The 23902-nt window shown below is 33.8% G+C and overlaps 1 protein-coding gene across 1 annotated transcript in view; it reads right to left on the reverse strand.

Moving 5' to 3' along the window:
• LOC114326389 (transmembrane protein 198) overlaps positions 1 to 23902 on the reverse strand; it is a 270298-nt gene that overhangs the window by 121521 nt on the left and 124875 nt on the right. Inside the window, exon 2 of the mRNA XM_028274749.2 lies at positions 11727 to 11872. The gene's annotated coding sequence lies outside the window, so the exon portion shown is untranslated. The remainder of the gene's footprint in view (positions 1 to 11726; positions 11873 to 23902) is intronic.

The following is a 23902-nucleotide window of genomic DNA, read 5'->3' on the forward strand; positions in this document are numbered from 1 at the left end:
AAAAGCAACCAACGGCACAAATTCAACTTTGAAGTGGAGGGTAAGTAGAACCTGAATCCAAATTTTCATGCAATTCGGAGTTGCCCCTGGAAATTACACTCCAAAACGGTCATTTATTGGGCTATATCTTAATCTGACATTTTTGAGTATTTTTAAGGATAGATTTTTTTTTCGGGCCTCCTTAACGAACGCCCTTGTGTTAAGAGCCAACATATGGTAGAGGTACATCTGCAGGGCACCAGGTTTCTCCCCATATGATAATCTGACGCGCTCGAGTAACTGCAAAAATCCCCGCTGGGGCTCCCCTACCATATAAAAAATATAGCATTGTTCTGAAGCTACTTTCTTTTAATTTTCTATTTTATTTGGGAAATAAACCACCTTTTATATTTGAACTTAAATTTATTTGACGTTTCGACTTCCACTTCGGAGATCGTTATCAAAATCCCATATAAAATAATAAAAAATATAGCTTACAAAGAACGTACAAAGAATGTCCGAAGAACGACTCCCGAAACAAATCCTAACGTGGACCCCTCATGGTAGACGAAAAAGAGGAAGACCCCGCCTTAGTTGGAGAGAAGGCATAAATCGAGAAATGAGAGAAAGAGAATTGGATGAAGACCTTTGGATGGACCGAAGTGAATGGCGACTAGGCATCGGAAGACGTAGGAGAACGTTTTAAAACCGATATATATAAAAATATAGCTTATACTCTTATACAAAAACAAAAATAATGGTGGATTTCGTCAGCAATCGCAGCATCCATGGGCAGGATAATGTTTTCATATTTAAAACTTCGTTCAAAATATAACTAGTGCGCTCTTTACTAATTTTTGTGCTCACTGCTAATTCACGCACCTATTGATGCCAAAATGAGAGAGCATAGGTTAAGATGGTTTGGTCATGTTCAACGTCGAGACGTTAATCACCCAATACGAAGAATAGCTGAAGTGCAGATTCCTGGAAGGAGTAGGAGAGGAAGACCAAAGAAGACCTGGGGGAGACGATAACACAGGACATGTTGGTAAAGGGGATTAACATTGATATGACCCAAAATAGAATTGTGTGTAGAAATTCAATTAGGGAAGCCGACCCCGCATAGGAATAAGGCAAAGAGAATGATGATGACTGCTAACTCACGCACCTCTATTTTCGTGGATTTTATTCACATTTTCTGGTGTTAACTGCATCGGTAGGCTGTCCAGAACGTGGTTCATCCAATGTAGATATAAATACGGCCAGTATGAAATACACGGAACCAAAATTTGACAGTGGATTCTGAAGGAGCATGAGTCTCATAATATTTATCCAGATTTTCTTTTGCTTCCTTTGTCGTTTTATTTCTCAAATAATAATGTTTAATGAGAGATCAGATCCCCAATCGGCGGAGATTACTTATCAGACCACCAAATAGATCTGATGTATTTCTTTAGAAGTGTAGATCTATACGAAACAATTATTATAAACATTAATTCTTTTCAACATTTACCTTATTCTAAATCGTTCAACACGTCGTCCAGTTTTGTTTATCTCAGAAAAGAAAAATGGAGGTCTTAAACATACGGCAGCGATTTCCGGAAATATTCCAGGAATATGTTACTCGACGTCTGAATTTGTTTCTCACATTCAACGTGAAATCCACCGGCCATGCATTTTTCCGAGGTCGAACTTATGTTAACCGATCTGTATATGTAGAGTAGGGAGGGCGAGTCAAATCCACAATTGACCCATTGTGCGTCTTTCCGGGAACCTGTCGTCCTTATTCCATTGTCCATCCTGCTATTTCCAGGAAGGTAATCCCCCCTATATCGGCAGGTGTAAGGGCTAGCGGAAACGCATACTCTCGTATTGACGATAAGTTCGGACATGCTCCACAGTTTCGTCATCTCTTTCACACTTCCTGTATAGAGGTGCGTCTACTAGCCCCAGTGTGTGGAGGTGTTTGCGTAGTTGACACTGGCCAGTTAAAAAACCAACTGTCAAGCGTAGACTTTTCCTGGTCATTCCCAAGTACTTTTGTAAGTTCTCAAGGTTCCTTAGTGTTACCTTGGCAAGTCTACATCCTGGCCCTTCTTCCCCTATCTTCACGGTTTGCGTGTGGAAGTGACGTTTGGCAATTTCTATTAACCAGCTAAACAGATCACCATGTCCTAAGAGTCTTACGCCAGCTATTTTCCTAGCTAGGTGGTCAGCAAGGCGGTTTCCTTTATTTCCATTGTGTCACTTAACCCACCTCAGGATGATGTTGTTACCATCCTAAGCTTGGGCTAGTGACTCATGATTCTCCATTACTAACCCTAATGTGGCACGTGGTCTATTCAGTGCAGATTATTATGGTTTTACCGGCTAGACCTTTTTCCTTTTTGGAGCCATGATCGATGTGTATGCAATATGCATTTGCCACGTTTGACTCCCTATTATGTCTTGTTGCTCCCACTGAGCGCAATCGCATCATCGTCATATGTTCTCTCCTAAATATGTTGTATATGTGTTTACGAAACAATTAGAGAAACATTAATTATTTTCATTCTGGTGGGATATGTTATGTGCCATTAGAGTGAAAACTTAGTCTTTTGCTAGCAGTTGCCGCTAGGGCATCTATGCCATTTCGTTCGTTGCAATTCGGGACTGCACGCTGGGGTTTGTTTTGGTTGGATCAGGGAGAGCAGCATATGTGCCTCCTGATGAGAGACTAATAAGTTTCGAAACCGGTAGAGGTGCTTGCAGCACTCTCTGATTGGACTGGAATATGGTTCGGCTGTATTTTCGTTTTGCAATGAAATTGAAAATGGTTATTCATTTTTGATTTACATTTACTCTGTGTGGAGTATGAAGGGAACCAGTCTCGTTGGAACTTTACCGCGCTGAGCAGATGTGACGTGAATTGTAAATTGTAGAATTCCCTCATCTTCCTTAGTCTCAGCATCCGTATGGCTTGCAAATTGTAGAAGCCTCGGAGGTGTAACCAGAGAAGGTTCCCATTGTTTTCATTCTGGTGGGATATGTTATGTGCCATTAGAGTGAAAACTTAGTCTTTTTTTATTAATTATTTTGTTTAACATTTACTTTACACTAAATCGTTCATCATTTTTAGAGCAGTGCGTCCACTTTTGTTTATCGCAGAAAAGAAAAATGGAGGTCTTAAACATATGGCAGCGATCTCTGGAAATATTCCAGGAATATGTTACTCGACATCTGAATTTGTTTCAAATTCGAAGTGAAATCCACCGGCCATGCACTTTTGCGAGGTCGAAGTTGTGTTAACTGATCAAACGGGGATGCTGATATTCAAATTTTAAGCTGAATAAAACTGGGGCTGGCAGTTCTCCAGCTAGTGGCGGATGCTTTGGATGCCTTATCAATAAAGCGAGAATACAAAGATGCCGACGACATAAACAAATGATGGAATTAAAAAGCTTGTTCTATATATGTACAAGAAAAATATATAACTAGGTCCTTCACTACGAATCAATTTAAAAGTATTCTTTAATATGAAAATTAGAAATACACATTAGGGTGGAGCGAAATTTTTTTTTTCGTAATTCCCTAAAGCCTATGTGTGGAAAAGTTGCCTTTTACTACCAGTATTGACCAAAAAAAATCTCAGGTCAATCAACTTAAAACTTCTACTGCCCAAACCGCTTTGAAAATTGGAATTTTCCCTATATTTAAAAATATATATAGAATATCTTATTATTGTCACTAATATCTTATGAATAATTATTACTGGATAATTACGTCAAGAAGGTATTACAAAACATTCCTAGAACCAAATAGCAACTCAATATAATGACCTTGAAACAATACTACATGCTCTTTGACACCGCATTGCGCCGGCTTAGCGCCAACGAGGCTAACAGGATTCCACGAACTCCGTCGCAATAAATCGGTTGTGGTCGTAGACCTACGTATCGTCTGCCCCCGCTGATTTATGTTGTTGAAATATTTTAGTTGTTTGGAAGCATTAGAGCAGTTAACGTATGTAAAAAATGTCTTTTACGCGAAGTGATTCATTGTGCCCTGTGTTTGGTGTACCAAAACCATTTAAGAACAATGTGTTGCCGACCTACGCGGATATTATTAAATGTTACTTATATCGTCGACAAGAAATTGTTGTACAACAAAGTAAACAAAGACCTAGTTTCGCTGATGATGTCTGTTCCCGTTTAATAAAAGACTTGAAAAACTTGTGACAGAAAAGTTCCATTTGTGTTGTATCAGACCAACAAATATTACATAAAATTCGAGAATACCACGGTAAATATCGTAACATAATGAAACGGCTAAAAAAGGACGGTAAACTTAATAATTCAAAACAGGTTGTTTTATTTAGAGAATTGGCCGAAAAGAAACTCTTTGATATATCTTTATGCAAATGTAAAGACTTTTTAAGAACGTGAATTTCTAACCGACCAAAGAACTTCGTGTAAAATGGTAATCGGTAGAGTTGATCAAAAAACTACAAAAGTACTCGAAAAGAGATGGAAGCGTAAAAGTAAAACCGAGGAAAGGAGAATCAGGCATGATGAATATGATGATCAATACAAAGAATCTTTAATTGGCAGAGCATACCAGTCAGTGTCATCTAATCTAGAAGAAGAGACTTCAAACAACAGTTCATCAGAAGAAAATGTCATTAAATTAGAAGACAGGGTCGATACTCCTTCAACTTCTCAGATGAGAATAAAACTACCAAGTGTAGCACAGGCATGTGACAGAACGGGTGTTTCTGATAGGACGGCAGCAATTATTCTTGTTAGTGCAGCGTTAAAAGATATAGGAATAATTACTACAGAAGATTCATCAAAAATTGTCGACCGCAGCAAAATTCGTAAGCTCGATTTGAGCTCAAGAGAAAAGATAAAGAAGAAGGTTCTGAATTGGTATATGGAATATATTTTGATGGAAGAAAAGACCAAACGTTAGTTCAAACTAGTGAAGAAGTAAGTTTGTCCACGAAAACGAAGATTGAGGAGCATATAGTCCTAGCTTCAGAACCAGGATCCAAATATATTGGTCATTTAACTCCTGCATCTGGCAATTCGGAAAGTATAAAGAAGAGCATTCTAGAATTTTTGGAGCATAATTTTGACGTTTCAAATTTGCAGGCTATAGGTTCTGATGGTACAGCAGTAAATACTGGTAATAAGAATGAAATTATTAGACAGCTTGAGCTTTCGCTGAACGGTGAACAGCCGTTCGCTGTTCAGCCGAAAACAGTGAGAGAATTAGGCCTTAGAAGATTATTGAAGTGTAGGAAAACAGCAAACCAACAAGAAATACGGGAATTCAAATTGCCATCTTTAAATTTTTATGCTGAAGACTACATCGATATGATTGACTGGCAGTCGACAACAATAACAGAACCTCCCCTGACAAAATGTATTTCCAATGAAGAACTAGAAGAAATGATTTTAGATGTTCCAGCTGAAATTGAAATTCTAAAATATCCATGCCATACGCAAGCAGTGGAAAGGTGCATCAAATTAGTAACAGAAGCGTCAGTTGCTGTATGTGGAAATACAGCAAGGGATGGATTTTAAGGGCACGAATTGCTTCTAGAGCTAGTTTGCGAGTATTCGAGACAAAAAGTCAATATCTTCAAGTTTTTAATGAACATTAATCACAAAAGTACAAAAAAGGGGAGAGAGGGCGGTGGAACTCGATATGCAGCTACCTCCACGCACTGAGTTCTGGGTTATTTTCATCAAAGATTACTTTTTTATGGAAATAAGAGAAGAGCTGCATCACGGCTTTAAAAAATATTTATCTTTAATTTTTTACATTTCACGGTCAAATGGGCAGTAGAAGATGGCAATATTTTAAGCCACTTTTTTTTTCTACAATAGACCATTATATTAGGCAACTTTTCCACATATAGGTCAATTGATTTAAGGATATTTTTTTTTCGAGCCAGTTTTCACTCCACCCTAATACACATACAGGGTGGTGAATCGTAAAACGGGTCATAGGAAACTCAATGTAGAATTCTAAACTCTTAAATTCCTGCTTCCCTAATTATTTTACATCAAAAGTCATAAGACGCTATTTGTAGAGGATTAAAATCTGTATTAAAAATAAAAGTTAAAATTGCTCTATGATTTTAACACATTAGGTACAAAAATTTGAAAAATACCTACATTTGCCACAGTAGGTATGTGTGTAAAAGTTAGGCCCACGTTATTATTTAACTGACAGTGCGCACACTATTGACTGAATAAAACATCTTTATTATTAATACTTTCTTCTCAACTGAGGGTATCTTATAAATTTTATAATTTTTTAAACAAGAAATGATAAAATAACAGTTTTAACAGTTCAAATATGGTTGATCTTAATAACTTCATTGTGACCGAACGCAACAGATACACATTATAGCACTGTGTGTGGCCTAACTTTGGCGTAATTGTGTGAAAATCTTATTTATTTTAGCAACAATTTTATTTTTATTATTTTTATTTACAACAATTTTAACAGTTGTTTTCAATACAGATTTCAATCCTCTACAAATAGTTTCTCATGTGTTTTGATAAAATGTGTAAAATAATTAGGGAAGCAGGAAGCAGGGAGTAGCAATAAAATAATCACCACCCCGTATATGTGGCTCATAATTTGGGAAAAATCAGAATGTCAATAGAACTCACTTTCTAATTTTTTTTTAGATTTTTACTACGCATCAAGGTTTCATTAAGAATACTTTAGACAGAGTAAGACTCAAAGATGTAATCCATTTTCTGTAAAATAGAGAAATCTTCCAAAACAACAAAATGGAAGTCAGAATAGATGGACAACTTACCTATAGATGGAACCTATAGACAAATGTAGGCAGCGAAATAAGTAGGGAGACTCATTAAATCCTATGCTATTCAATTTAATCATGGATGAAATCATCAAAAGCGCAAATGAAGGAAGAAGATACAGAATGGGAAACAAAGAAGTAAAAATACTCTGTTACGCAGTCGACGCAATAATGATAGCCCGAGATGAAGATAGTCTGCACATATTAGTCCACAGATTTGACATTAGAGCAAAAGAATTCAAGATGACAATTTAATCTCGGAAAACTAAAACAATAGTAATTAGTAAAGAACCAATCACATTTAGAACCAAAGAACCAAAATAGAAATTAATGGTATAGGTATTGAACAAATAATGGAAATAAGGTACCTTGGAATTGCATTGTCAAGCTACGAACACCTTGACACAGAAATGACAAATCAAGTACAAAAAGGAAGTCTTAATAACAGTATATGGCGAGACCGACATTAACACTGAGATAAAGTCAAGAATTTATAAAGCCACTATAAGACCAATAATGACACATGCATCAGAAACAAGACCCGATACAGCCACAGCACAAAGACTACTGGAAATGGCAGGGATGAGAGTACTGTGAAGAATTACAGGAAATACGCTGAGAGATCGAAAGGGGAATGAAGACATTAGAAGACAATGTAACGTACAGTGTATAAATGAATTGACACTAAATTTAAAAAAGAATCCTTCTTCTTGTTGTACTGCCTATCCGTTTCAGATGTTGGCGACCATCATGGTAATCTTTAATTTGCACACTGCTGCTCTGAAAATATTTGTAGTGGTTGTGTTGAACCACGTACGTAGATTTTTCAGCCAGGAAATCTTTCGCCTTCTTGGTCCTCGCTTTCCTTCTACTTTTCCCTGCAAGATTAGTTGCAGTAGTCCATATCTTTCACTGTTCCTTATGATGTGACCAAGGTATTCGATTTTGGCTGTTTTTATTTTGATTAAAAGCTCTTTTTATTTTTGAATTCTCAACAAAACACCCTCATTAGTAACGTGGTCGGTAAAGATATCTTCAGGATTCGACGATACAGCCACATTTCAAAAGCCTCAATTTTCTTGCAGGTGGCGTCTGTGAGAGTCCACGACTCAAGTCCGTACAACAGTATAGGAAAGATATATAACATCGAAGTAATCTGACTTTTATGGTTATCGTCAAATCATGACATTTAAATAATTTTACCATTTTTTTAAATGCAGATCTTGCTTTCTCTATCCTACATATGATTTCTATGAAATGGTCCCAATTTTCATTGACATTCGTGCCAAGGTAGGTGTATGTTTTTACTCTTTCTATTTGTTGACCATTCACACATTCACACTGATTCGTGCAAATTGCTGTTCATTCTTAGAGATCATCATACATTTTGTTTTCTTAGTGTTTAGTGAAAGTCCGTATCTCTTACTGACTTCTGCGATTCTGTTCATTAATTCCTGGATGGATACAGAACTGTTAGCGAATACCACCGTGTCGTCTGCTTGTCTTATGTTATTGATACATTTTTCGTTAATTCGAATTCCGGCTTCAACATCATCCACTGCTTCTTGAAAGATTTCCTCAGAGTAGATGTTAAACAGCAGTGGGGATAGTATAGATCCCTGACGGACCCCACGTTTGATTTTGATATCGTCGAATTCTCCTGCCTCTGTCCGGATAGATGATGTTTGATGGGATAACCACATAAGCAGAAAGGAGGAGGCATGTGTGGTCAAAATATCAAGAGATAAATCACCAATCGGTAGAATAAGTATCGGCCGACCGCGATAAACATAGAGTGATGGGTTCCATAGGGATATGGGTCATTCCACGAATATACGACTCTCTTGGATTATCGCGACAGCGAATATTTTAGTGTACAACATAGGAAGTGCGAAAGTAAATGGCTCTAATTATTATTCCAATAAACAGCAATGTAATTTTCAATTTACTTTCATTATTCTTATTTTACACAGCAAAATATTCGTTGTCGAGATAATCCAAGAGGGTCATATATTCGTGGAATAGGGTATATCAATCCGCCAATGAACAAGCAGAATTGCTTATAAAGAAGAGGAGAAAGAAGAAGATATATGAATCTAATACTTAGCTCGATTTTCGGAGTAAGTCATATATTTTATCAATATGACAAAAGTCTCTACGAATTTGTATTTATATTATGATGTGTAATAAAAGCTCTACGAACTGGAAGAGGAAATTGGGAACATGAATTGAGACATAAAGGGACTATCAGAAATTAAAAAAGAGGTAAAGGAAATGTAGACTTACATGCAGGCAACAGGCGCTACTATAAAGGCAAGGAAGACCATATACAAGATGGAATAAGTTTCTTAATCAACAAAAAGAGAAAATCACAAATTCAAATAATTCATAACATCTCAGACAGGGTTAAAACTAAATTCACAAACCAGAATAAAGATTGTGCAAGTTTATGCTCCAACTGAAAAAGCAACTGATGATGAAACAAATACTGAAAAGTCAACTGATGATTGAAATAGGTAAATACTTTTACGAAGACCTTAAAAAAGCTATAGACAGCAACAAAGAATCTAAAAAAAATAATAATAATGGAAGATTTTAACGCCAAAATTGGAAGAAAGATCGAAGACTGAAAACAAAATTGGAAATTCGGCACAAGAAATACAAGAGGAGAAAAAGTTACGGAATACCTTGAACAAGAAAACATGTATGCTATGAACATATTTTACAAAAAGAAACACAACAAAAAGTGGACATGGATCGCACCTAATGTTACTACCAAAAATTAAATAGATTTTTTTCTCTCAAACAACAAATGAATGTTCGAAGACGTCATAACAATAAACAACGTAACAAGTGGTAGTAACCACCGTATAGTTAGAGCGAAATAAATATTAACATGAAAGAATAGAGAAAAAGTATCTTTAAAAAAAACAATGCGGATAGATGTCTTTAAACTAAGAACAAGTGAAGAGGAATTCACATAATTAATACCAAATTGACAACTTTTTATGGATAGATGCCAACATAGGGGCACTGTGCCCGTCCGTGCTTGATTATAATAATTATGAAGTGCATAATTAAAATTGATTTTTGTATTTTTTATAATTTAACCAAGTAATTTTGGCTTATAAATATTTATTATTTGTACGTATTTGTAATTCAATTATGCAGGGAAAGATTCAAGAAAGGCGCAGCATAGGTAGGAGAAAAATGTCCTGGCTGAGAAATCTCAGAGAATGGTTTGGATGCAGCTCAACTGAACTTTTTCGGGCTGTAGTGTCAAAAGTGAGAACAGCAATGATGATTGCCAACCTTCGTCGCGGAGATGGCACGTAAAGAAGAAGAATAATTCAATCGGATAATTTTAATTTAGAAAATATATTTCTCTCCGCCATTGGTAATTTGATGGACAATTTGATCTGACTTCGGTGGTTTTTAACATCAAATCGTTCAAAAAGGTGAAACGAACATTAAATAGGAAAATAGATAATTTTAGTATTATAAGAACAACAAGTAAAGCAAATTACAGAGAAAATGGAGAGACTAAGGCTAGCCCTCTAGGCCTAGACAAAAAAATCAATGTCAGAAAATCCAGAGGGTGCCTCCACTGCGATTTAAAAATCGCTGAATTATATCAGTTTTCCAATGTACAACATAAAAACAACTTTTGTATGTGATGCTTTTAAAGTTTTAGCAAATAAATGGCGCATTTTCACCGGGTACTAGAAGTGGAAACAAAATTAGCAGATGATATTGTTATGAGAGCCCTTTAAATGACATATCTCGCATTGGTTTGCGGTTTGACACTGGTGGTACGGAAGTAAAAGATCATTTTGCAGACTACTTTGTTTCACGTGAGAGCTCATTAGCTTGGCAATATGATAAAATATAGCCCATGTATTAAGTTAATATACAATTTTTTTTTAGTCAAAATGCATTAATTTTGTAATAAAAATTATTGACAATTACGATTTTTTTATTTACGCGCTGCATCCATTAAAAAAATCAGGGGAATTTGTGGAGAAATTTCGGATTGTCCGAAATACACTCTTTGGTCAATTGGAGTATGGAGTAGCAGGCGTACGTTCTCTCCGATGAGACTCCAACAAGAGTCGAAAATCGTCGATTCAGAGGGCTGAACTGCGCTCCGTATTCTAATTGAAAAATAAGATTGTTTTGCCTTCGCATTGCAACTGAATAAAAATGGAATTTTTATTTTATTTTTATATGGGTCGTTACTTCTTTGAGTAACTAGGTCCATTTTCTGTTGGAATTTACCAGCTGAACAGACGGGGTCGTGAATTGTAAGTTTTTGAATTCCCTCTTGTCTTCTTCGCTTCAGCATCCATCTGGCTTGCAAATTTTAGAAGCTATGGAGGTGTTACCAAGAGAATGGACCAATAAGTTTTCAATTTAAAAATCTTTTAGTAATATTTTAATATTTTTAAATATTATTAATATTGCTATTAGGATTGAAAACTACTTCATCTTTCAATTGCCAGATGATGCTAGTCACCTAGTCCATTCACGTCAGTTGCGGTGTGGGGGATAAACTCTCGGTGTTGGTCAATTGGAGTATGGAGTAGCAGGCCTACGTTCTCTCCTATGAGACTCCAATAAGAGTCGAAAATCGTCGATTCAGAGGGCTGGACTGCGCTCCGTATTCTAATTGAAAAATAAGATTGTTTTGCCTTCGCATTGCAACTGAATAAAAATGGAATTTTTATTTTATTTTTACTTATTTCTCTAATTTCAACGTTTTCTTCTATACAATTAGTTACCTATCTTCACATTATTAATACGAATGTGATGTAATAAATCCATGATAATATTTGAGATTAATATCAACGAGTGAAAAAAAAAAGTAAATAAATCAATATTCTGTGAAAATGATTCTATGATTAATTTTGGAAAATACTCTTACCTGTTTATTCACATGGCCCTTCGAATTCCCAGAAACATCGTCACAAATTGTACAGTAGTTACTCTAGGAAGCAGCTGATATGAAATTGGAGGTCAATTATGTCAGTGATAAGCAACTACCATATCGCGAGAACTGATTCACATTATCTGCAACAAGAATAAGAACAATGAATTGATATATTCCATTATCAATAACCAGTAATAAGTACTTAGTATATTGATCGTTTAATGAGGAGTTGTATTACAATTTTGTATTAATTATACCAACTTGAAGAGGATCTTAAATTGTATTTATAAATAAAAATTTATTTTTGAGAATAAATATTTATAGGCCTGGATCATGCGTACCAAAAACTTGATTAATTGCAAGATGAAAATTTGTTAATAGCTTAACGGTATCTAGTCAGACAAACTTTGATGTACGGGAACACTGGAACAGGGGAAGTTTTAATTGTGGAGCAGGTTACAGATTTTGGCCATCAGACTACGAAATCGTCGCATGTATTTTGTCGGACAGAACTTCCAATTGATTTGTTACTCTTTCATAAGGTAGTAGTACACTTTAGAAGACCGACAATAAGCATTTTTTAAAGATTTTTTTCCTCAGAACCTTTCTTAAAAATGAGCATAAAACTTTTTACACATTTAATATCTAACTCTTAGAGAATACAAAAAAATATATAGCTTTTCTATTATGCACGTACACTAATATTGTAGAGGGCGCCAAAGTCGAGGCCTCGAAAAAAAAGTAGTTACGATGGCGGACTCTCAATTGGATCCTCAATCTCAGGACTGGGACCTCTGAAAGAAAAAAATTGTACGGCTTTTGAAAAAGGAAGGTTTCTTACGTGACAATTTACCACCATTAGTAAAAAATTCCTCAAAAAAAGATTTTACGGAAATTTAATTTTTGTGAAAAAGTCGCCCGTTTTTCTTCAGTTTTCATGGTTAAAAAATATTTATTTTTAAACGCTTTTATTTAGTTCAATAGTTTGCGACAAATCTTCAGACGTTAATTTGACTGCCTTTTCTTCAATGCAAATGAATGAAAATTTGCAGACATATGCATTCGCGGGAACAATACACGAATAGTCAATAAAAACTTTTTTTCTTGTTTATTAATTGTTTAAATAAAAAAAAAACGATTTTAATGGAAAACGCTTCAATTCTCTTGTTTTTTACAATGTAAAAACTTGAAACTTTTAGGGATTGTATAGCTAATGATATGAACAATACATAATTTCCTTTTTACGTTAATTGTTTACGTTATGCCTCATTAATAAACAATAAAGTTTCAAATTTTTTGCCGATTCCAACTATTTTTCATGTTAGTACATCATATGTTTTATACATATTTTAATAAACTTGACGATATATTTTAATGTTTAAAAAGTGTAAGACTAAAAAGTAAAAAACAAAAAAATATGAAAAAAATTTTTTTAAGAAACGCTTTTCTTTAGTTACGATTGACTAAAATTAAAAATATTATAAAAAAATCAACCAAAAAGCAAAAAATAAAAAAAAAATTGAAAAAATCTAACACATTCGTTAAAGAAAAGCGTGGGGCGAAAACCGTTTATTCGATGAACACGCGCCACGCTTTTCTTTGATGGATGTGTTAGATTTTTTCATTTTTTTGTTATTTTTTGCTTTTTGGTTGATTTTTTTTTATAATATTTTTAATTTTAGTCAATCGTAACTAAAGAAAAGCGTTTCTTAAAAAATTTTTTTTTCATATTTTTTTATTTATTTTTTGATCAAATTGTGGTAAATTGTCACGTAAGAAACATTCCTCTACAATATTAGTGTACGTGCATAAATGAAAAAAGATATATTAGTCCAGGAACCGAAGCTTTTCACCCCGCAATTTTTACAGAATGGATCGATTTGCTTGAAAATTTGAGAATAAGTAGTGGATAGTCCACGGAACAAGATCTATATGATGCCGAAAGGCGCTTTTATTATGGGGGTGGTTGCCACCCCATCTCGGGGGTGGAAATTTTTTATTATATTTTGACAGCAAAAGTTGATAAAAACATTCATTCTAAGCAAAAAATGTTGTATACATTTTTTTGATAAAACTAATAGTTTTCTATTTATTCGCAATCGAAAGTGTTAGTTTTATATGGAAAAAATCAATGTTCTTCTATAGTATACTCATTTACTATTCACTCAATTTTTGTCGTAGAAAAAAAATTTTTACACCAAGTTCTTAAGAATGAAATAACCTACAATTTCATATTTAAACATTTTTTCTTATGTTTGATGCTAATCTTTCTATTCTGAAGAAAATGGCATTTTGTACAAAACTACAAAAATTCTTTATTCGCTTTTAACTTCAGTTTTTTAAAAACTAATCATTTTAAACCAGTCAAACTTCTAGAATCTATTAATAATACACAAATAAAGAAGAATGAATAAGGCCAGTGACTAAAAACACCGCTAACTTACATTATTATGCTTACAATTGGATTTCTCTTTTTTTTCTCAAAAAAAAAAATATATTGATTTTTTAACCGTAACTTTTTTATTTTGTATCTTAGAAAGTTTGGTATAAAATAATTTTGTAGGCCTTTACAAGATCTACAAGCCTATTAATATTAAATCTTATTAAAATTCTTAGTCACAAAAAGAGGTGACTTTGAAAGGGTTGGTAAAGGTGGTTTTTGCATGCTATTACAAGTTTTAATTGTCAATAGCTCACTTAATTTTTATCATAGAAAAATTTTTTTCGAACCAAATTCTTGGGAATTAAATTAGCTACAATTTAATATTTATACATTTTTTCACATCTCTGATGCTAATCTTTCTATTCAGAAGAAAAAGCCATTTTTTCCAAACTACAAAAATTCGTTAATCGCTGTTAACTTATTTTTTTTTTTTAAACGAATCATTCTAAGTCGGTCAAACTTCTCGAACCTATTAATAATACATAAATCAATAAGACCAAATCAGGTCAATCACTAGATTTAATTAGGGTGGTGATTACGGGGTTGCTTCCGACCACTTTTGCGCTGAAAAAAATAGGGACTGGCATTCTTTTCATTATAAGTCACTTAATTTTTGAGCTAGAGACTTCTTTTTATTTCTGGAGATACATATTTTTAAGTTCTTTAAATTAGTTTTAACTAGTTGTTCTCGAAAAATGCATATTTTTCCCGTCTTTTGACTTTGAAACTACAATATTTAGCATTTGACAAAGAAGAGCTAACATATAATAAAGTATATCTTGATTACTGTTGGTCTTCTGTTTTGTTTATTTTTTCAAATAGTACATTTTTGTTAAGTAAGTTTGTTTTCATAAAACGAAAACTTTTGGAGTTATTAGCAGAAAACTAATTAAAAACATTGATTTTTCGATATAATACTAACACTTTCGATGGCGAATAAATGGAAAACTATTAATTTTATCAAAAAAATGTATAGAAAATTTTTTGCTTAGAATGAACGTTTTTACCAACTTTTGCGGTCAAAATATAATAAAAAAATTTCCACCCCCAAGAGGGAGTGGCAACCACCCCCATGGTAAAAGCGCCTTTCGGCATCATATAGATTTTGATCCTTGGACTATCCACTACGTATTCTCAAATTTTTAAGCAAATCGATTCATTCTGTAAAAATTGCGAGGTTTTGTCCTATTTCAAGCTTCATTACTTGGACTATATTTTTTGTGCTTTCTAAGAGTTCTATTAATAAGTAAAAAGTTTTATGTTCATTTTTAATAAAGGTTCTGAGAAAAAAAATCTTTAAAAAAATTATTATTTTTGATCTTCTAAAGTGTACTAGTACCTGACACTCTTATTCAAAAATTAGACTGCTAATATTTATCATCAACATAGTTCCTGTCATTTGACTTGTTCTACGTGTCGAACTTATTAAAATGCCCAACATATTTGTGGGAAATATTTTTCATATATTTTATAAAGTTTGCTATTGAGTAAACTTCCTGCTAAAATTATCGATTTATTTTCCGAGCGAAACTTTGACAGATTTCACGACCCGAAAGGGAGTGAAATTATGTCAAAGTGGCACGAGGGCAACAAGTGGATAATAATTTTAGAGATCGAGGGTAATTCGTTGAAATTATTTCACGATTAAAATTGCCTTTTTAAATAATTTTAACTAATATTTTATTGATATCTTCACTCTAATTTTTATTTTTAATTTTTATTTCTATTGGTCAGAATCTCCTATGAATGAAATAATCACAGTCATAAACACTATGACTGTTCCACAATTAAAATCAAGTTTCACAATTAAAACTTCCCCTGTTACAGTGTTCCCATAGGTATTTTTTTACATCAAAGTTTGTCCGACTAAACACCGTTAAGCTATTAACATATTTTCAGCTTGCTCTCTATTAATAAACTTTTTAGAATAGAATAGAATAGAATAGAAATATGCTTTATTGTCACTGAAAATTTTTACAATTTTATGGACAAAGCTTACATACAGTCAAAAGAAAACATAATATCAATAACAAATAACAACAAGTACAATTTACTAAAATAAGATAAATCGTCAATATATGTACAGTATAATATAAGATATAAAAGCCAAGACAAAAACAATTTATTGCAATTTATTGCAAAGTTTATTTTTTTGGTAAGCGGGATCCAGCCCTATTATCTATTTTTGAAAATAATTGAATTGATTTAATTTTAAAATATGAATAAAACACTTTCGAACGGATTTGAACTCACTACTTTCAAAAGTTTTTTTTCACTTCGAATAATAAAAATTTTAGCTTAAACGCATTCGTTTTAAATTTATCAAATCTTCTCACGTCCAGAATTTTTGGATAAATACCACAATTTATTTTTGTCGTTGGTCGTTTTATTCTTTTCGGTGGTTATATGAAAAATGCATGGCTATATAGACAATACAAAGGCCACAAAGTTGTTTTAAATAAAACATAAACTAAACCTCCGTTTTGAATAAAACCTTTATCCAAAGAAATTATCCTTTAAATACCATGGCTATAAGTTCATTTAAATGGAGAGCTGTGACTGTTGTTTAGTGGTCATATTATGACCTTCGCTAACGCTACATGCTAACTAGTGATGAAAGATGATTTCGCCGCTAATTTAATTACGGTGATGTAGAAATCACCGGTAACTACCGATCTTTGCTTACTTCGATAACCATGACCAGTGACCGGTGCGTACTGAGCATTTTTCTCCGAATTGATGAACTGAGCCGATCATTTTGGGAGGAGTGTCGGTAACCGTTGAAAGATCAAAAGCCAGTATTTGTTCATTGATGCTCAGTGGGTAGGGTGTACTCCAGATTCTCTGCTACCATGGTCGGACGAACACCGATATAAAATGAGCACAACATGGGAACGCGGCGAATAGAACGAACATTTAGAATAACCTTAGCTTTTACTTATTTGTACGCGCTCGGCTCATTCGGTTCATTTGGTTCGTTCGGAAGAAAATGGTCGCTCAAGAGTATGTACGACTATTATTATGAAGAGTTGTTTGGAATTGAAACTATATTTAAATGTTCATTTACATCCTTCTAGTTGAAAAAAAAATCATTTTTTATTTTTTTTTTCAAATCACTGTACCCACTATCATTTTCATTTATTAAAAATATGCTAACTCTTTTATTATTAATTTGACGAAAAAAGTTATTCTTCATAAAAAGCTCTGCATGATCTAAAACCAAAGATACAACTATAACATATAAAATTTTATCAATTTTTTACGAGATAAATAAAAAAAAACATGGCGTAGAAAGCTTGAGAAGGTCGAGGCTCCTAAGGGCTGTAGCACCAAGATGATGAAGTAAAAAAATATAAATTTCGCACAAGAGTGAAGTACATTTATATTGTGAAATATAAAGGTACTTTACTCTTAAGCCAAATTCACATTTTTTGACACACATTGTACAAAATTGATAAAATTTGATGTCTGAGAGTTGCATGTTAGGTTTTAGACTATGCAGAGCATTTTATGAAGAATAACTTTTTCCGGAAAATGGATAATAAAAAAGTTTCCCATATGGTTCCAACTTGCGCAGACGCTCTGTATTGTGCTGTCTTGGTTTATTTACTGTTTTCCAGTTTCTCACCTTTCTTATTATTAACATAGAAATCCAAATAAAATTGCTACTTTTTGTTTTCACAGAGTGTAAAAAATGTGCCGCCCATGTCTGTTGCTAAACGATTTTCTTGTCGATATTAAAAAGCCACACAACACAATCAGATGAAATGGGTAAAAGGAATGCTACGTCACCTCGGATGCGGTTCGATTATTGCAGCCAGCGCGTCCCCTGATTGGACAACGATTAGGTCATAACTCTTAGTAGGTCAAATGAATTTAAATCCGAAAACAGACACAAAATTACTCCAATCTCGTCTCAGATCAAGGTCAGCATCGTTTCGTAATTCGGATGTATGTCTAACATTCGCTAGACATGGAGACATTACAAGTTCGGTATGCATACAAATGAGCACTTTCAATTTTCTCTATTGCACTATTTCCAGAATTGGTATTTTCTTAAAACCTAAGATACACCACTCTTCAACGGTATGTGTATTAAGTCATGTATACTATTTTGGATAATATTCCTATATATTTCGCAAATTATATTCAAAAAAAGTACTTTGGCACTTCTTCTTCTTCAAGTGCCATCTCCGCGACGGAGGTCGGCAATCATCATAGCTATTCGGACTTTGGAGACGGCTGCTCTGAAAAGTTCATTTGATGTACATCCGTACCATTCTCTCAGGTTGCGCAACCACGATATTCTGTGTCTCCCTAGGCTTCTTTTTTCTTGAATCTTTCACTGCACAATCAATTGCAGCAAGTTGTGTCTCTCTCGACATGTAATATGTCCGAGATATTCCAATTTTCTGGCTTTGATTGTATTTGAGACTTGCATTTCTTTATTCATCTTTCTCAGAACCTCTTTGCTTGTGACGTGTTCTGTATATGATATTTTCAGAATTCTTCTATATACCCACAACTCGAATCATTCCAGTTTTTTCATTGATTCCGCATTCAAGGTCCAAGCTTCCGTTCCGTAAAACAGAGTCAAGAAAACGTAGCACCTAGCCAACCTTACTCTTAACTCTAACTTTAGATCTTTTGTGCAGAGCACTTTTCTCATTTTGTTAAAATTCGCTCTAGCCTTTTCTGTTATAATTTTAATCTCCTAGAAGTAATCATTTGTGGAGTTGATCATTGTTCTAAGATAATATATGCATATTGGTCTACTTGTATGACATTGGTTCCGTTTATGAGGATATTCTCATGTCTTTCAGTTTTAGATATTCTCATAAATTTTGTCTTATTGATGTTCATTGTTAGACCGTATTATTGGCTATATCGCCTTGTGAGAACAATAGTGACGAAACTTCAAAATGAACATTTAGAGATAATCGTATTTGAAGTTTTGATGAAACTGCTAAACAGTATAACTGACTTATAGGTAATTATTTTGCAAAATTTTTCTAATAATGTGCTTTCTAGATATGTAAACCAATTAGTAGAAGTAATTTTATTTGAAGAAAAGATGGATATTGTATTTATTTTTGATATTTTTTCTGCGTTACGCCATTATTGCATTATCGAAGGTGTGTAATTTGATGTTTCGCCACTATACTTTAATACTACTATACTACAACAGTTTAGTTTCTGTTTTAAATAATTAAAAAATTTACTTTTAAAAATAAATTAAACGCATCAAATAAAATATTTTATTGTACACACCAGTTATGCGCAAAATGAAACTAAAGTACAATAGAAAAATAACAAAATAAGATCTTAAGTAATAATTATGAAAACGATAAACATGATACAAGATAAAAAGTAAGCAAAAGAACTATGAATAGTCAAATTTAATTCATCATTTCACTTACGTATGTTTCGTATTTCAAACTACTAAAGAAATGATTGTGGGTAGAAGGAATTGATTTATTTTGTAAGACTTCTTTTTAGAAATGAATATTGGTTCTCGATAGTGTGGAATTAATCAATACTGATCGAAAGTGGATAGACGCTTTCTTGATTTGCTATTTCTAAGTATCTAAGAACGATTGAAACTGAGTTTTTCTGTCAGAAGTTTTTTAAAAAGAACACAAAAGCAAAAACGACCACACAGACAAAAGTGCTTATTCGCCACTATTGCACATTGTACTACTATCTTTAATAAAATACCTAATATTTCAATTACATGTAGGCACGGCGTAATTACAGATTCGCCAGTATTGATATAAAGTTTGGTGTGCTTTCGTCGTTATTGCATCAAAATATTTGACAAATTCACAATACCATAAAGACTTGTAGGCGCCCTCTAGTAATAAGGAAATTAAATAATTGTTAGCCGATATTGCACATAAAAGAGGGCCTATTTAGATGTCGATTGATGGACTTAACTCAAAAACGTTAATTTTCGAGTTTCGCCACTATTGTTCTCACTAGGCGATATATCGCTATTATATTCACCGGTCTCTGAAGATTTTCAATATTTTCGGCTAAGACGACAGTGTCATCCGCATATCTAATGTTGTTAATGGGAACTCCGGAACTTTGGCACAACTGCAACTAAATTTATTCATTTATACTTTTGCACAAACTATAAATTATAAAATTACGTACCCACACCATGAAAATATGGGAAAGTATTCTGTAATTGGGGGCGGACTTTTGCTCAGCACATAATCAGTGGGAAATTGCATAAAAATCAGCTGATATGACTATAAATGAAAAATATATAGGAATAAAGAAACATTCAAATGGCATTAGTGAGTCCATATTTTTATTAGTATTGCAGATGAAGTAAGGGCGGATCCAGGACCGATTTTCGGGAGGGGCCATGCACTTTTTTTTGGAAGGGTGACCCGGGGGCATATTATACGTAAACTGCAGACGCACAAGGCATGGGCGAACGATTCGGCTTTTTCCGATTAGCGGGTAGTAGAGTGCAGACGTACTTAGCCTTTATACGTCTGCTGTTTACTACGATTGATAGTGATGCCAATATACGTCTACAATTATTTAAGGCTGTTTAAAAAATGTAAATAAAACACAGTATATATTCGTATTATCAACGTTTTTAATTATCTTTATGTACAAATATCGAATTTTACGAATTTGGAAAGGAGGAAGACCCAACCCTTCGGTCCTAACTTAACTTTCGGGTATTAGAGTGTAGCGCACTCTACCACCCGCTAATCGGAAAAAGCCGAATCGTTCGCCCATGCCTTGTGCGTCTGCAGTTTACGTATATGCGACCCTGGGGGTCTGGTGGTAATTTTTAAAAATTTGGGTTACAATGGTGAGTTTTAAGGTACTTTTCACACACTATTGAGTGCCATAAAGACATTCAAAACTTATCCTTTTTAAAGTATTATTAAAGTCAGTACCGATTCCTACACTCATTCTTGATTTTCACTAATCATTTTTATCTTCTCATAATCGTCAATGAACTTGACAGTCTTCACGAATGTTGTTATTGTGTATGTATCTCTTTAGAAAAAGCTGTTCCACGTAGCATACGTCGGCCGTTTCGTCAAATATGATAGGGTAAAAATTTGCACTTTTAAGATTCATTATTTATTCAATCATATATTCACCACAACATGTTATCAATTGACTTTGAAAGGTACTACTAATGTATGTTGCTCGGGAAGATGCTGTGGATACATGTTGTTTAAGAGTCTTATCTCCTGATGCTATTTGAAACCTTAACAATTCACTCATTGCTAGGTCCAGCATCTTCTTCCAGAAGCAGAAGGCCATCATCACGACGGCCTCTTAGAGGAATAATTTGTCGACATAAGAACACTATAGACTCTACTATTGGTTGTAGTTTTTCTCTATTTTTTTGTATCCGTCTAGACCTCTGAGAGTCTATCTGGTTAATATCTGACTTTTATTGCGGGTTGCGATATGGTTTTGTATGGTTCCGTCTTTGCCCATGAGTCTGGCGAAAGATGTTAAAGGTTGCTTGCTTGCTTGCTTGGTTATTGGCCTTGCTTTATGCAATTTGGCCAGCTCGATCAGGTTGGCGGTCTCGAAGTTGACTGGCTCATGACCATGTCGGGCCCACCGAATATGTCTACTTCTTGATTTTTTGAAGTAAATTGACTATTGTGATAACTTTGACTAAATATTTACTTTTTGTACAAGGTACAATAAGAAACATAATATATTAGTAATAATCATGAATTAGAAATAAGTTGTAGCTAGTGCATTATAATTTTATTCTGTTTATGCTAAGAAACTTCATAATTGCTCTGATTGATTCTTCATCTACGTTATGTAAAATTGAATATATTGTTATCGGGGTTGGAAGTCCTTTATTGGCGAAAAAATTGTAGATATCCCAGTTTGGAATGGAGTTAATAGGGCATTCAAAAAATATGTGATTAAGATTTTCTATGGACCCATATTCGCAATAGGGATTGTCTGTCAGGTTCATCCTATGCAAGTTTTCTTTTGTTAGACAGTGCCCTGTACGTAATCTAATAATTATAGTGATGTGTCTTCGATCTATGAATGGAAGAATGGCAAACCATTTATTTTTAGGAAAGGTAGGTTGTACTTTTCGGTACTGATAGTCTTTGATTCTGATTAGGTTGTTCCATTTATTTCTGAAATCATCATACACTTTAGATTTAAGGTTAAAGGTTTCGTGACAAGGCTTTGGCTGTCATCCCTTTATTGAAACCATATTTTTTATTGGAAAAATAAAACGCAATACTTGCAAAACAATCCCTTTTTTAATGTGCGAAACTACCAACCAACTCATTTTTTCTAAGTGCTGGTGACCCAAGTAACGCTAAATTTCTTTTTTATTCTTTGTGTGTACAGAATATGGAAATTGATACGATTGATGGCTGCCAAAGTCGTTTTAACAAATGTCACTTTGTAAAATTATCAACATTTTGATTTACAAAACATCCTGTCATTCTTGAAGCTTTTGTTACTGCTTTTGTTCAATTATAGTTCAGAAGACAGCAGCTGTATCCCATGTTTTGTACATATAAATATGTGTTTAAAACTACAAATATTTAAACTTCTATTTTTTACATTCTCGGAGGGGGCCATGGCCCCCTCCCTGGATCCGCCCTTGGATGAAGTAGAAAGGTAGGTACCTACCGGACATTCCAACTTACTAACCTAATCCAACCTAAACCAAACGTACATAAGTAAAACAAATTATCAATGAAAAGAAAAGTAGTAATCAGTTATAAATACGTAAAATAGTGGAATCTATACAACACAACATTACTAAAATATGCGCATATTATATTATGCATTAAGTACTTTTACTAAAAATACGCAGATAATTTTTTTAAATTTTCCCAAACATACAAATGCATATTAAAAACACTCATAAATAAAGCAAAATATTAAATATAAACATTTATCTTTAATACATATTTATTTTTCACATAAAAAACGAATGAAATGACACATAAAACTGATATTGTAATTAAGAATCTAAACCATTATAGTATATTGATTTACAGTTAAATATTTTTCAAAGTTTCCAACTAAAAAGTTTTGCCGCCTTCTATTACTAAAAATGTGTTTGGACATAAAAAAGTTGGTTTTACATCTACTGCCGTTATACGACAATATTTTAATTTATGCAATAAACTAATTTATCAAGTCGTAAGATCTTCAGAAAAGTTGCCTTCAAAAATACTTTCAACTTTTCTCAACAATAATCTAAGTCCTGATTTTTTCTGGCACATTTTTTAATTTATTTCTAATTTTAATCCCTGTATTTCCGGGAATTTTTGACGATAAGCAGAAAAACTGTAAACAAGATTAACTGAATCACTTAATTGTAAATCCTTTGTTATGCCTTTATTAAATCTGGTAGGAAACTAAAATTAATTTTTACGAACATAAGTACTTTAGAAATTTGTACGTTAAGGCCCCAATTCACGTTGAGGTCGGTATCGATGCATGTCGCAAGTATCAGTATCGCGATACAAATCTCATTGACTCCTGTTGAGTCCCCCCCCCCACTTGCAGAAATTAAAAAACAAATAGCCCTAATTTATGAACTATTTATGAGCTTTCATATCCCGCAAATTAAAAATTTTGAGTTCGTTGCACTGGGCAAGAATTTAATACTTTAGTGGGGGGAGGGGGCTGACTCAGCAAGGGTGGTCATAAGGGGGGCCATGGGGGCCATGCCCCCCCCAAA

This window comes from Diabrotica virgifera, chromosome 2 (genome assembly GCF_917563875.1).
Source record: "Diabrotica virgifera virgifera chromosome 2, PGI_DIABVI_V3a".
Lineage (NCBI taxonomy): Eukaryota > Metazoa > Arthropoda > Insecta > Coleoptera > Chrysomelidae > Diabrotica > Diabrotica virgifera.